The 13,177-nt window shown below is 46.9% G+C and overlaps 1 pseudogene; it reads left to right on the top strand.

The window, feature by feature from the left end:
- Positions 1-5,845: 5,845 nt before the first annotated feature.
- On the top strand, positions 5,846-6,259 carry LOC129024051 (protein shisa-5-like; annotated as a pseudogene).
- The last annotated feature ends 6,918 nt before the right edge of the window (positions 6,260-13,177 follow it).

The raw sequence follows: 13,177 nt of genomic DNA, 5'->3' as shown, positions 1-13,177 counted from the left end.
CAGTCCTGTGTTGGAATTATATACTCTGTACTTCAAACCAATTTACTCTCCCCTACACCTTCCTACTTAACAGATTATTGCTGTTATTGCCCTACAGACCTTCTTTGATGTCTATTAGATTTAATCATTTTTAAAGCTTTTAAAAGTTTTTCAAGGTTTTTTTTGTTTTGTTTTGTTTTTTGAGACAGAGTCTCGCTCTGTCACCCAGGCTGGAGTGCAGTGGCGCGATCTCGGCTCACTCTAAGTTCCGCCTCCCAGGTTCACGCCATTCTCCTGCCTCAGCCTCCCAAGTAGCTGGGACTACAGGCGCCTCCCACCACCACGCCCGGCTAATTTTTTGTATTTTTGGTAGAGATGGGGTTTCACCGTGTTAGCCAGGATGGTCTTGATCTCCTGACCTTGTGATCCGCCCACCTCGGCCTCCCAAAGTGCTGGGATTACAGGCGTGAGCTACCGCGCCCAGACCTTTTTCAAGGTTTTGACTTGGAATTATTTAAAGACTTTTTTTTTTTTTTTTTTTAAAGACACAAGGTCTCGATCTGCTGTCCAGGCTGGACTGTAGTGCACTTATAGCTCTCTGCAGCCTCAAACTCATGAGCTAAAGTGGTCCTCCAGCCTCAGCCTCCTAACGTGCTGGGGTTACAGGCATGGGCCACCACACTCAGCCCTTTGAAGATATCTTGCTATAACTGTCCAACCCAGTGTCCTCTCAAGAAATACAAACTGAGCACAGTGGCTCATGCCTGTAGTCCTAGCTACTTGGGAGGCTGAGGCTGGAGGATCTCTTTAGCTCAGGAGTTTGAGGCTGCGGAGAGCTATAAGTGCACTACAGTCCAGCCTGGACAGCAAATCGAGACCCCATCTCTTAAATAAAGAAAAATTAAAAAAAAAAAAAAAAAGAAAAAGAAAAACTGGGCCAGGCTTGGTGGTTCACGCCTATAATCTCAGCTTTGGGAGGCCAAGGTGGGAGGATCCATTGAATCTAGAAGTTTGAGACCAGCTTGGGCAACATAGCAAGCTCCCATCTCTACAAAAAATAAAAAATTAGCCAGGTGTAGTGGCATGCACCTGTAGTCCCAGCTACTCAGAAGGCTAAGGCACACGGTGAGACCCTGTCTCAAAAAAAAAAAAAAAAAAAAAAAATGCCAGGCGCGGTGGCTCACGCCTGTAATCCTAACACTTTGGGAGGCTGAGGCGAGCAGATCACCTGAGGTCAGGAGTTCAAGACCAGCCTGGCCAACATGGCAAAACCCCGTCTCTACTAAAAATATAAAAATAAATTAGCCGGGCGTGTTGGCGGGCGCCTGTTATCCCAGCTGCTCAGGAGGCTGAGCCAGGAGAATCGCTTGAACCTGGGGGGCAGAGGTTGCAGTGAGCCAAGATCATGCCACTTCACTCCAGCCCGGGCAACAAGAGCGAAACTCCATCTCAAAAAACAAACAAACAAACAAAACGGATCATTTGTCCCATAGAACTTTCCAATCTCTCCCCCTCTACCTCACCCTTTGTGTGTCTACCAGAGTTTTCTTCTTGAACACAGTCCTGTTGTGCCATTTCCCTGCTTGAAAACCTCTGACACCTCCCATGGCATTCAAGGTCATTGCAGACCTAGCGCCCATCCAGTCACAATGGCTCCTATCCTCCACGGTTCCCCACCCATCTTGTGCACTTTGCCCCCTTTTACCACCCCACCCCCAGGCTGCACTTTTTGCCCCTCCACTGGACTTCTCACTATTCTCTGAGCGTGCTCAGCATCTCCCCACCTCTGCACCTTTGTTCACCACGTCCTTCCTGGCACCTGTTCTTCCACCTTCTAATCCCTGCATACACACTCACTCAGCCAATGATGGTTAATTTTAATGTGTCAACTTGGCTAGGCCACGGTACCCAGATATTTGGTCAAACATCAGTCTAGACGTCACTGTAAATATATTTTTTATTATTTTTTATTTTTTGAGATGGAATCTCGGTCTGTCGCCCAGGCTGGAGTGCAGTGGTGCAATCTTGGCTCACTGCAACCTCCACCTCCCGGGTTCAAGCGATTCTCCTGCCTCAGCCTCCCGAGTAGCTGGGATTACAGTTGTGCACCACCACACCGTCTAATTTTTTTATTTTTAGTAGAGACGGGGTTTCACCATGTTGGCCAGGCTGGTCTTGAACTCCTGACCTCAGGTGATCCACCCGCCTCAACCTCCCAAAGTGCTGGGATTATAGGCATAAGCCACCGCACCCAGCCATGTAAAGGTATTTTTTAGATGAGACTGATATTTGAATCAGTAGACTGAATAAAGTGGGTTAGCCTCCATATTGCAGGCAGGCCTCATCCAGTCAGTTGATGGCTTTAAAACACTGAGGTCTCCCTAGGAAGAGGGAATTCTGCCTCCAGACTCCCTTTAGACTCAAGACTGCAACATCAACTTTTCCTTGGGTCTCCAGCCTGCAGCTTGTCCTAGAGATTTTGGACTTGCTAACCCCACTATCATGTAAGCCGATTCATTAAATACATACATACTCTCTCTCTCTGTCTCTCTCTCTCTCTCTCTCTCCATACACACGCACACATACCCATGCATCCTATTGGTTCTGTTTCTCTGGAAGACCTTGACTAATACAGTCTTTCCTGCTCTGTGCTCCCATAACCCTCTTTCTGTTTCCATCTTTGCCTGTCTTGTATGATATGTAATCAGACACAGGTCGGTTTTGTTTTTTTTTTTTTTTTTAGACAGTCTCACTCTGTCGCCCAGGCTAGAGTGCAGTGGTGCAATCTTGGCTCGCTGCGACCTCTGCCTGCCGGGTTCAAGCAATTCTCCTGCCTCAGCCACCCGAGTAGCTGGGATTACAGGCGTGCACCACCACACCCGCCTAATTTTTGTATTCTTAGTAGAGATGGGATTTCACCATGTTGGCCAGGCTGGTCTCAAACTCCTGACCCCTAGTGATCCTCCTGCCTCAGCCTACCAAAGTGCTGAGATTACAGGCATGAGCCACTGCGCCTGGCCCACAGTTCAGTTTCCTCCATAGCTACACGTCCACTGAGGGCAGACCGTTTCTCCTTGTCTGCACATCTCCATGGAGCCCAGTGCCTTTTTTTTTTTTTTTTTTTTTTTTTTTTAAGAGACGGTCTCACTCTGTCACCCATACTGGAGTTGCAGTGGCATGATCATAGCTCATTGCAGCCTGGAACTCCTGGACTCAAGTGATTCTCCTGCCTCAGTCTCCTGAGTAGCTAGGACCACAGAGGTACACCACCTTGACTGGCTAGGTTTTTAAATTTTTTTTTTTTTGTAGAAACAGGGTCTCACTATGTTGCCTAGGCTGGTCTTGAACTCCTGGGCTCAAGCGATCCTCCCATCTCAGCCCCTCAAAGTGCTGGGATTATAGGCATGAGCCACCTTGCCTGGCCTCTTAAAGGTCCTGCTCCACCAAGAAAGGAGATGGCCGAAAGCACAGGCAGGAGAACTAGGGAAATGGAGAGCTTGAACAGCATCAAGGGAGAAGGAGCCAACCCAGAAAGGAAACACATGGCAAGGGTTACCAACGCAGATGCCTCCAGGGCTGAGCAGGTCATGTGGATGGAGGAGGCAGCAGAGAACAGATGAGGGTGGGATGGGGTGATCGGCATGGGTGCCCCATGAAGGGCCAGCCCCTTATTTCCCTATGGGAATATAGGCACAGTGATGCCAGCTTTTTCAAGAGAGGCTGGAAATCCAGATTTTCGTGTGAAATGTCCCAATTTGTAACTGTTGGCAGCTAATTCCGATTATTTCAGTGCACTGTTTGTGTCTAGAAGGCTTCAGGGCTACTGCTACTGTTCTGTTTTTCAGCCAGGTTGATGGGTACATGAGTGTTTGGTTTTCCTGTATTTTTCTTGCCTTATAGAAATATAAATATCAGCTGGGTGCGGTGGCTCACGCCTATAGTCCCAGCACTTTGGGAGGCCAAGGTGGGTGGATGACCTGAGGTCAGGAGTTCAAGACCAGCCTGGCCAACATGGTGAAACCTCGTCTCTACTAAAAATACAAAAATTAGCCACGTGTGGTGGCGCATGCCTGTAATCCCAGCTACTTGGGAGACTGAGGCAGGAGAATTGCTTGAACCCCGGGGTGGGGGCGGAGGTTGCAGTGGGCCGAGATTGCGCCACTGCACTCCAGCGTGGGTGAAAGAGCAAAACTCCATCTCAAAAAAAAAAAAAGAAGAAAGAAAGAAAAGAAATATTATAAATATCATTTCTTATGTATTCAAAATTAAGTTGAGAACTCTTGAAACCCTTTCTGTGAGTTCAGTTTCGCTGGCAGACCACCCATTTGCATCCCTGCTGTGTATTAGTTTGTTGTTTTGCGATGCTTGTCGATTAAATGAGGTTTGTGGCTATACACCTTCACTTGAATATTAATCAGTTAAGTGTTACTTTGTGCTGAAAATAGAAAAAGTCAGCAATGCTGTTTCTTCTGCAATAATTGTTCTGTGAAAGGAAAAATGTTGCAGCTCACCAACTGCCACTCACTCTTTCCTCTCTGGAATATTTTTGAGCCTATCATGTGTTACCTTTCACACAACCTGATATTGAATATAAGAAGAAATATTAATCATTTTGCATAAACCAAAGTCTGACTTCAAACATATACATGATTTTGATAAAGTCTGTATGTGTGTATATGAAGGCACAATTTGCATCTCAGAATCTAAGAGACATCTAAATACTGGCATCAAGGATATAGAGCTGTCTTTGGTTCCAAAGTTGTCCAGCATATATTTTGAATGAAGCAACCATGAGTCACTTGCAGCCTGGAACAAGTTACTTCACCATTCTGTGCCTCAATTTCCTCACTTACAAGTTTCTAGGCTGGGTGCGGTGGCTCACGCCTATAATCCCAGCACTTTGGGAGGCTGAGGTGGGAGGATAACTTGAGCCTGGGAGTTCGAGCGGGCAACAAAGTGAGACCTCATCTCTATAAAAAATAATAATAATAAAATAAATAAATAAAATACATTTCTACATATGGGTGATACATTATTTTATCTAGGTGGCAGAAGTAAACCACGGAGGAGGAAAGTACCAAATCAAATCAGATTATTTTACTTATTCAAGAGATGTTTATTGGATAAGTGTGGTGGCTCATGCCTATAATCCCAGCACTTTGGGAGGCTGAGGCAGGTGGATCACCTGAGGCCAGGAGTTTGAGACCAGCCTGGCCAACATGGCGAAACCCCGTCTCTACTAAAACTACAAAAAGTATTAGCCGGGTGTGGTGGCATGCACCTGTAATCCCGGGTACTTGGGAGGCTAAGGCAGGGGAATCGCTTGAACCCGGGAGGTGGAGGTAGCAGTGAGCCAAGATTGCGCCACTGCACTCCAGCCTGGGTGACAGAGTAAGACTCCATCTCAAAAAAAAAAAAAAAAAAAAAAATATATAGAGATGTTTATTGAACACCATGCTAAGTAAGGGCTCTGGGGAAGACAAAGAAGTTTAGGACATGGCCTCTGCTGTCATGGAATTGGAGACACAAGACACATGCACAAAAAGATTATGACATAACATGAGGCAATATGTAGCGCCGGTCATCTAGACTGTGAGCTCCTCTAAGGTGGAGCCTGCATTCTATTCAACTTTGTAAATGTGGAACAAATGAATGAATAGTACCAAAAGCACAGTAGCTGTTCTAAGGAGGAAGATGCCATCGTGGACTCGAAAGTTCATGAAGCGGTCCTTCCTGTGGCTGACATCATCGGGAGATTTGCTTTCCTTTTCTCCGAAAGGAGAGGAAATTGGAACTGAGTGGCCCATGATGGAAAGAGGGGAAGTCTAGGGGTACAGGAAGCCCCTGGGTGAAGGCCGAGGCTAGCATGGAGTTCAGAGCAACCGTGGCCGTCGGCCTGACCATCTTTGTGCTGTCTGTCGTCACTATCATCATCTGCTTCACCTGCTCCTGCTGCTCCCTCTACAAGATGTGCCGTTGACCACGTCCAGTTGTGACCACCATCACGTCCACCACTGTGGTGCATGCCCCTTACCCTCAGCCTCCAAGTGTGCCACCTAGCTACCCTGGACTACCAGGGCTACCACCCCATGGCCCCCGCCCCCAGCCGGGAATGCCAGCAGCACCCTACCCAATGCAGTACCCATCACCTTACCCGGCCCAGCCCATGGGCCCGCCGGCCTACTTCGAGACCCTGGCTGGAGGAGCAGCCACGCCCTACCCCACCAGCCAGCCTCCTTCCAACCCAGACTACATGAATGCCCCGAAGGCGGCCCCCTGAGCGTGTCCTGGCCTCTCTGGCTGCCACTTGGTCATGTCATGTGTGTGTGAGTGGTGTGCAGGCACGGTTCCTTACGCCCCATGTGTGCTGTGTGTGTCCTGTCTGTATACGTGGCTTCCTCTGATGCTGACTAGGTGGGGAGTGATCCTTGCCAGAGTGGGCTGGGACCAGACTTTGTTATCTTCCTCACCTGAAATTATGCTTCCCAAAATCTCAAGCCAAACTCGAAGAATGGGGTGGTGGGGGCACCCTGGGAAGTGGCCCCTGAGAGGTGGGAGACTCTCCAGGGCACATCTGGAGTTCTTTTCCAGCTTCCCTTAGGGTGACGGAGTGTGGCCTGTCACACTAGGATGGCGCAGCTTTCTGTGAGTGTGATGCAGATGTGTCCTGATTTCAGCAGCGTAGCCAGCTGCCACTTGAGGCCATGGCTTGTCCCCAGAGTTGGGGGTACCCTTTGCAGAGCCAGAGACATAATGTAGGTAAAGCTTGGGATCTGACCAAGTTGGGCTTTGATCCTTTGGGCCGATGTCCCATTGCTCCCTGGAGCCTGTGTCATGCCCATTGGGGGTCAGGCAGCCTCCTGATGCCAGAACACCTCAGGCAGAGCCCTACTCACCTGAGAGCTGTCTGCCTGGACTGTTCCTGTCCCTGCATCCTCCCTGGGACCACCTGGAGGACCACATCCACACCCAGCCTAGCTGCCCACAGGGAGCTCTCCTGCCCTTGCTGGCCCTGCCCTTCCCACAGGTGAGCAGGGCGGCCCGTCCACCAGCACACTGAAGCCTCTTCCCTGCAGTGTTTTCATTTTATTTTAGCCAAACATTTTGCCTATTTTCTGTTTTTGTTTTTGTTTTTTTCTTTTTTGAGACAGAGTCTCTCGCTCTGTTGCCCAGGCTGGAGGGCAGTGGCACGATCTCGGCTCACTGCAACCTCTGCCTCCCAGGTTCAAGTGATCCTCCTGCCTCAGCCCCCCTAGTAGCTGGGATAACAGGCATATGCCACCATGCCCGGCTAATTTTTTTTTTAGTAGAGATGGGGTTTTGCCATGATGGCCAAGCTGGTCTCGAACTCCTGACCTCAGGTGATCCATCTGCCTCGGTCTCCCAAAGTGGTGGGATTACAGGCATGTTTTCTGTTTTAAAACATGATAGTTGATGTGAGACTGAAACCCCTGGGTTGTGGAGGGAAATTGGCCCGGAGGAGAGGAATAAACTGGCTAATGTGAAAGTTCTTGCTTCCCCTGACACCGGTTTCATGGAATATGCAACTCCTGTATCCTAGTCCAATGTGTTCTGGCAGCAGGGACACCTGGGCCAAGGGGCTGTCTGGACCAAAGGTGGGGTGTGGGGCCCTGGATGACAGCTCTGGCCCAGACATCAATACCTCGGTGTTCCCCATCCCTCTGTTACTGTTTCACCAGAGCTGTCTCATGGAGGGAAAATTGACAAGACAAGGTCCTGATTAGACATGGGGCTGGAAAGCATTCTCAGGTTTTGAGGCTCAAGTATTTATTGCAATGAAAATTTAAGGGCCGGGCACGGTGTCTCATACCTGTAATCCCAGCACTTTGGGAGGCCAAGGCAGGAGGATCACCTGAGGTCAGGAGTTTGAGACCAGCCTGACCAACATGGTGAAACCCCATCTCTACTAAAAATACAAAAATTAGCTGGACGTGGTGGCAGGCGCCTGTAATTCCAGCTACTAGAGAGGCTGAGGAAGAAGAATTGCTTGAACCTGGGAGTTGGAGGTTGCAGTGAGCTGAGATCACACCATTGCACTCCAGCCTGAACAACAAGAGCAAAACTCCATCTCAAAAAAAAAATTAGTATGAGCGCGGTGGCTCACGCCTGTAACCCCTTTCTCTAATTAAAAACACCAAAATTAGCCAGCCGGCCGGCCGGCCATGGTGACATGCACCTGTAGTCCCAGCTACTTGGGAGGCTGCAGCAGGAGAATCGCTTGAACCCGAGAGGCAGAGGTTGCAGTGCTGGATATTGTACCACTGCACTCCAGCCTGGGCTACAGAGTGAGACTCCAACTCAAAACAAACAAACAAAAAAAAAAAAAAGAAAGAAAAGAAAAAGAAAGAAAGAAAGAAATTTAATCAGTCCTATATAAGCAAGATCAGGCCTTACACTTTAAAAAATTCTTGGTGGAGAACTGCAACCTAAAACCAATGGTTCAATCCCCTTCTTACTGCTGGATCCCTTCGTTCCTCCCAAATGTGTCATTAGACACACTTTTCTAGTTACCTGGGCAGAGAGGATCCTTCTCTACTTGGAATATAGGCCACTGGATAATAAATCTTATCTTGCCTTCCTCGAAGAGTCAGTGCAAAAATGAGGCAGCTTGTCATGTGAGGCAAGTCCTTTAAGCTTCTCAGATGAACGTTGCTATATTAGGACCAAGGACTGTTATGCAATAAGACCTATCTACACCTTTCCTTGATGCCTGAGCTTCACGGCAAAGACCACTTGTTGAACTAACAGTTGTCATTGTATTTTTGAAAAATGATCATTTATAGGGGTGAATCCGCCATAAATTTCACAAGATCTCAGTTTGGATATTAGCCATTTTGGCATTTGGGAAAAGAATCTTGCAGAAAATGAACCAGTGGTAATCATGATGAAAATAATGGCTGGAAATGTTTTTATAGAATATACTATAACCTGTATATAGCAAGAATAATACTAAGATTTCAACTGGTTTGTAACTGACAAGCAAGGAGTGGCCTTCCCCACTTCCCTGGCCAGAGCAGGTGCTCTGTCTTGAGCTCCCACAGCCTGCTTTCCATCCCTTACCACACTTCCACGGAAGGCATGTGCTCAGAAGTCTCTGTCCCGGCCAGGTGCCGTGGCTCACACCTGTAATCCCACCACTTTGGGAGGCCAAGTCAGGTGGATCACCTGAGGTCAGGAGTTTGAGACCAGCCTGGCCAACATGGTGAAACCCCATCTCTACTAAAAACACAAAAATTAGCCAGGCGTGGTGGGGGGGCCTGTAGTTCCAGCTACACAGGAGGCTGAGGCAGGAGAATCACTTGAACCTGGGAGGCGGAGGTTGCAGTGAGCCGAAATTTTGCCACTGCACTCCAGCCTGTGTGACAGAGTGGGACTCTATCTCAAAAAAAATGTCTCTGGCTCCACTAGACTGTGAACACTTAAAGGCAACTGTATTTTATTCATTTTCAGATCACTAGCACCTGGGACTGAACCTGGAACATAGTAGGTACTGAATAAACATTGACTGAATGGGTAGATGAAATTTGTACATGCCCTTACTTGGCATGGATGACAGGGCAGGCCAGGAGATGATAATAATTATTATTATTTTTGTAATTTTAATTTTTATTATTTTGACACAGGGTCTCGCTGTCACTCCAGGCTGGAGTGCAGTGGCATGATCCCAGCTCACTGCAGCCTCCGACTCCTGGCCTCAAGCGATCCTTCCACCCCACCCTTCCAAGTAGCTGGGACCACAGGCACATGCTACCATAGATGCCTAATTTTTTTTTTGTATTTTTTGTACAGATGGGGTTTCGCCATGTTGCCCAAACTGGTCTGGAACTCCTGGACTCAAGCAATCTACCTGCCTCGGTCTCCCAAAGTGCTGAGATTACAGGCCTGAGGCACTGAACCCGGCCTGAGATCATTATTATTTTTTAACCTTTAAGGAGAAACCACATCAAAATTAAAAATTACTCTGCCAAAGACCCTGTTAAGAGGATGAAAAGACAAAGACTGGGAGAAAATATTTGCAAATAACATATCTGACAAAGGACTAGCATCTGGAGTATATAAAGAACTCGCAAAACTTATCAGTAATATTAGCCAGGCATGGTGGTGCATGCCTGTAATCCCAGCTACTTGGGAGACTGAGGCAGGAGAATGCCGTGAACCCAGGAGGCAGAGGTCGCAGTGAGCCGAGATCGCACCATTGCACTCCAGCCTAGGCAACAAGAGCAAAACTCCGTCTCAGAAAAAAAAAAAAAAAAACTTACTGGTAATAAATAATCCAATTAGAAAAAGGGCAAAAGACATAAACAGATATTTCCCTGAAGAGGATATACAGATGGCAATTAAGCATGTGAAAAGATGCTCACTGTCATTAGTCATTAGGGAAATGCAAATTAAAACCACAATGAGATATCACCACACACCTATCACAATGGCAAAAATAAAAAATAGTGACATCAAATGCTGGAGACGCAGAGAAACTGGATCACTTGTAGATTGCTGGTGGGAACGTAAAATGGTACAACCATTCTGGAAATGGTTTGACAGTTTATTTATTTATTTATGTATTTATTTATTTATTTATTTTTGAGATAGAGTCTTGCTCTGCTGCCCAGGCTGGAGTGCAGTGGCATGATCTTGGTTCACTACAACCTCTGCCTCCCAGGTTCAAGCAATTCCCCTGCCTCAGCCTCCCTAGTAGCTGAAATTACAAGCGTGCCACCGCACCTGGCTAATTTTTGTATTTTTAATAGAGACAGGGTTTCGCCATGTTGGCCAGGCTGGTCTCGAACTCTTGACCTCAAGGTCTCGAACTCCTGACCTCGGCCTCCAAAAGTGCTGGGATTACAGGCATGAGCCACTGTGCTGGGCCTATTTATGTACCTATCTACCTATCTATCTATCTATCTACTACCGTGTTGCCCAGGCTGCTCTTGAAGTCCTGGCCTAAAGCCATCCTTCTGCCTCAGCCTCCCAAAGTGCTGGGATTACAAGCGTGAGCCATGGCAGTTCCTTTTAAAACTAAAAACGGATTTACCATACAACCCCACACTTGCATTTTTGGCCATTTATACCAGAGAAATGAAAGCTTATTTTTACACAGAAACTTCTACACAAATGCTCACAGCAGCTTTGTGATAGCCAAAGCCTAGAAACTATCCAAACGTTGCTCGATGGATGAATGGTTAACCAAACTCTGATACAGCCATACCATGGAATACTACTCAGCAGTGAAAAAGAAATGAGCTATTGATACAAACAACAATATGGATGGATCCCCAGGGAATTATGTTGAGTGGGAAAAAAAACAGCCTCAAAAGGGTACATGTCACATGATTCCATTTATATCACATTCATTGAATAACATAATTCTAGAGATGGAGAACAGTTTAGTGTGGCCTGGGATTAGAGATGGGGGAGGAGGAGGGGAGTGGATGTGGCTATGAAGGGACAGCCCAAGGGAGCTTTGTGGTGATGGTAGAGTTAAGCATCTTGATGTGGTGCAACCTACATGTGATAAAATTGCATAGGGACACACACACACACACACACACACACACACACGAATGAGCTCCTGTAAAACTGGCAAAATCTGAATAAGTTCTGTGGATTGTACCAATGGCAATTTCCTGGTTTTGATTTTGTACTATAGTTATGCAACTTCCTGTGAATCTATAATTATTTCAAAATTAAAAGTTTAAAAAAGAAACTAGTCAGTATTTCTGACTCGCAACTTTGTTTTTTCTTTATGTACACTGTCTTTTTTTTTTTTTGAGATGGAGTCTCACTGTGTTGTCCAGGCTGGAGTGCAATGGCTCAATCTCAGCTCACTGCAACCTCTGCCTTCTGGGTTCAAGCAATTCTCCTGCCTCAGCCTCCCAAGTAGCTGGGATTATAGGCACCCACCACCACGCCCAGCTAATTTTTGTATTTTTAGTAGAGACAGGGTTTCACCATGTTGGCCAGGCTGGTCTTGAACTCCTGACCTCAAGTGATCCACCCATCTCAGTCTCCCAAAGTGCTGGGATTACAGGGGTGAGCCACCGCACCCAGCCCACACTGTCTCTCTCTCTCTGTCTTTTGAGATGGAGTTTCACTCTTGTTGCCCAGGCTGGAGTGCAATGGCACAATCTCAGCTCACTGCAACCTCGGCCTCCTGGGTTCAAGCAATTCTCCTGCCTCAGCCTCCCGAGTAGCTGGGATTACAGGCGCCCGCCACACCCGGCTAATTTTGTATTTTTAGTAGAGAAGAGGTTTCTCCATGTTGGTCAGGCTGGTCTCGAACTCCCAACCTCAGGTGATCCACCCGCCTCAGCCTCCCAAAGTGCTGGGATTACAGGCATGAGCCACCGCGCCTGGCCACACTGTCTCTTTTAAAACTGTTTCTTACATCATGATGTGTGAGAACTTCGCAGCCATTAAAATATATGTAGAGCTTCAAATGTGCCTTTAAAGTTTCAATCTTTTGTGATTGTTTCATGGTGGTAATAGTGGGAGCGTATTTCTTTTAAAGGCCCAATACAGGTTCCTTCCCCTTCCTTCCTGGGCATAGAAATCATCATTGCCTTCCTCCTTGGTAAAACTATTCTGACAAATGTTGGAGTAAAGTGTTTTCTTTTTCTGTTTCTTTTTCTTTTTTTCTTTTCTTTTTTTTTTTTTTAAGTCTAGTCAAGTGAAGCAGTGGGAATGGAGAAGGAACAAAGAAATCTGTAAGTAGTTGTGATCAATTAGTTGTAAACACCACTGCTCTCGGACCAGCCAGGGGTGAAGTGTTTTCTGAGGATCCTGGAGGATTAACATAGTGTCTAGAAACATAAACCAGTTGGCATTGTACATGCTAGAACATTCTTTTTTGTTGTTGTTGTCATTGAGACAAGTCTTGCTCTGTCACCCAGGCTGGAATGCAGTGGTGCAATCATAGCTCCCTGCAGCCTCAACCTCCTGGGATCAAGCGATCCTCCTGCCTCAGCCTCCAGAGTAGCTGGGACTAGAGGCGTGAGCCACTGCACCCATGCTAGAGTATCCTTTTTACTATTTTCCCCAAAGTTTTATTGGCCAATTATGCTCTTTCATTAACCTACCTTTAATAGCAGGAAAGCCTCCTTACTTGGTAGTTAATTAACGATCACAACCTCCTTGTATGCTTTCTTTCTTTTTTTTTTTTCTTTGAGACAGAGTCTTG

This window comes from Pongo pygmaeus, chromosome X (genome assembly GCF_028885625.2).
Source record: "Pongo pygmaeus isolate AG05252 chromosome X, NHGRI_mPonPyg2-v2.0_pri, whole genome shotgun sequence".
Lineage (NCBI taxonomy): Eukaryota > Metazoa > Chordata > Mammalia > Primates > Hominidae > Pongo > Pongo pygmaeus.
Note: the sequence above shows the minus strand (reverse complement) of the source record. Positions and strands in the feature narration are given on the sequence as shown.